This window comes from Ambystoma mexicanum, chromosome 2q, assembly GCF_040938575.1.
Source record: "Ambystoma mexicanum isolate Mex_15411 chromosome 2q, UKY_AmexF1_1, whole genome shotgun sequence".
NCBI lineage: Eukaryota > Metazoa > Chordata > Amphibia > Caudata > Ambystomatidae > Ambystoma > Ambystoma mexicanum.
Genome location: NC_090924.1, coordinates 694,418,401 through 694,420,900, shown reverse-complemented (window position 1 = coordinate 694,420,900; position 2,500 = coordinate 694,418,401). Strand labels below are relative to the sequence as shown.

The 2,500-nt window shown below is 56.2% G+C and overlaps 1 non-coding gene across 1 annotated transcript; it reads right to left on the bottom strand.

Annotated features, from left to right (window-relative positions):
- Window positions 1-1,562: 1,562 nt before the first annotated feature.
- TRNAV-AAC (transfer RNA valine (anticodon AAC)) lies at window positions 1,563-1,635 on the bottom strand. Its single transcript has one exon. It is a non-coding gene; the product is annotated as a tRNA-Val (tRNA).
- Between the last annotated feature and the right edge of the window lie 865 nt (window positions 1,636-2,500).

The following is a 2,500-nucleotide window of genomic DNA, read 5'->3' as shown; positions in this document are numbered from 1 at the left end:
CACACAGGCTGCAGACACATACAAAAGACCAAGCTGGATGCAACAGTGGCACGAGCCATGGCAGTCCCCACCCAGAAGGCATGTCCAAACCTTTATACATCAGCTCGCCGCCAGCGCATCATTACAAAGGAGGGGGAATTTCCAACACTGCCTCTTGGGCCATGGGCTTAAAAGCAGCCAACCATTGGCGACGGGCATCGAACCAGATACGGTCACGCACAAACTATTTTTGGGGGGGAATTGAGGACTCTGTGTTTTTTGTTTTCGGCGCTCCAAAAAAAAGGGCTCGTCCGGGATTTGAACCCGGGACCTCTCGCACACTAAGCGAGAATCATACCCCTAGACCAACGAGCCACCGCATGCAGAGAGCAGTGAGGGGGAGGGGGATGGTCTGCTTACCTCACTTGGTGCCATGCCCCAGTCTCTCCACGGCCTGACCCCTGCGTGTCACGTGGCCTGCCCCTGGCGCAAGCGCAGAGGACTGAGCTGCCTCTCAAGCAGAGAAAAAAGAAGAAGAGCGGCAGCCTTCGCTGGCCAAAGGCCATCTGCTGCCGCTCGATCGGGCTCGATCAGGCGAGATATATGTGGCCGACCGGCCTAGAGCGCAAACCTGTGCTGCTCAGGGTGGGCAGCTTCCCAGCAGGAGGATGTGTCTTGAAAGCCGACAGAGGCAAGAAGGCGCACTCCCTCAGCCCGCTCCAACCTCTGGATTCCTGCGAATTTCAGAAGAGAACTCTGGGGCAGCATGGCTTCTGTCATCTCCCAACAGCCTCTCTGTTCTTGCTATGTAAATACCTTTACATCCCCCGAACTGAGCATGTCTGTTTTTTTATTTTTATTTTGCTGAGGTGTGGTGCCTTCAACGACCGACAGGTGGCAGGAGAGCACTTTCTCCAACTGTGAAGGGGACTTTTTTCACTTCCTGAGTAGACTGGGCTCAGTGACATATGCCACCAAGCCAGCCACCAGAAATCAGGTTTTGCAGCCGTGGGCCAGTGGGGGTTTAAGGGCAGGTGTGCCTCCGGCGTCTCTGGCAGACAGCTCCAGTTGCAAGGCAGCAGAAGAGAACAGGGAGGCTTGCCGGGCGCTGCATTCGGGGGCCCCCACGAGGTTTTCCGCAAGCCTTACACTCTGAAATGTGCTCAAAAAAATGAGCCTGGCTTGTCAGGAGTGGGATTTGAACCCACGCCTCCAATCGGAGACCAGAACACCCAGATGCAGGGAAGAGCTGCGCCTCTTGAGTCTGGCGCCTTAGACCACTCAGCCACCCTGACAGCTATGGGCAGGATTGGGAAAGATTCTTCAGTACCCAATGTCGCCAGGTGCCAGCGCCGGTTTTCATGCCCCGATCTCTGCATCAAAAGTACCCAAACACTCACTTAAGGACCCAGGGATGGCAGGAAACGCCCACTGATGGAGCCAGTGGACAGTTTGCAGGGTGCAAATAAGGGCTGGCCTCAGATCACTCATGGCGTAGTGCCGGCCTGTCCATACCTGTCGAAACCTGCATGCGGTCAAATGTGTCCGATTGACATTGTGGAAATAAAAAGAAACCAGCACCATGTTTCTGCCCGGTCTCGAACCGGGGACCTTTCGCGTGTTAGGCGAATGTGATAACCACTACACTACAGAAACAGCTCTGCTAGGCTGCGCTCTAGTGTGCTGGGACAGCTTTCAGTTGAAAGGCTTTGTGGCACTGATGTCTCATGGGGCCTGCTGGTACCTGCCAGGTGGCACACACCAACGTGAAAGTTTGGCGCAAGCCTGCGCCGGACCTACATGGCAGCACTCACAGCACCTCACACACAGGCTGCAGACACATACAAAAGACCAAGCTGGATGCAACAGTGGCGCGAGCCATGGCAGTCCCCACCCAGAAGGCATGTCCAAACCTTTATACATCAGCTCGCCGCCAGCGCATCATTACAAAGGAGGGGGAATTTCCAACACTGCCTCTTGGGCCATGGGCTTAAAAGAAGCCAACCATTGGCGACGGGCATCGAACCAGATACGGTCACACACAAACTATTTTTGGGGGGGAATTGGGGACTCTGTGTTTTTTGTTTTCGGCGCTCCAAAAAAAAGGGCTTGTCCGGGATTTGAACCCGGGACCTCTAGCACCCTAAGCGAGAATCATACCCCTAGACCAACGAGCCACCGCATGCAGAGAACAGTGAGGGGGAGGGGGTGGTCTGCTTACCTCACTTGGCGCCATGCCCCAGTCGCTCCACGGCCTGACCCCTGCGTGTCACGTGGCCTGCCCCTGGCGCAAGCGCAGAGGACTGAGCTGCCTCTCAAGCAGAGAAACAAGAAGAAGAGCGGCAGCCTTCGCTGGCCAAAGGCCATCTGCTGCCGCTCGATCGGGCTCGATCAGGCGAGATATATGTGGCCGACTGGCCTAGAGCGCAAACCTGTGCTGCTCAGGGTGGGCAGCTTCCCAGCAGGAGGATGTGTCTTGAAAGCCGACAGAGGCAAGAAGGCGCACTCCCTCAGCCCGCTC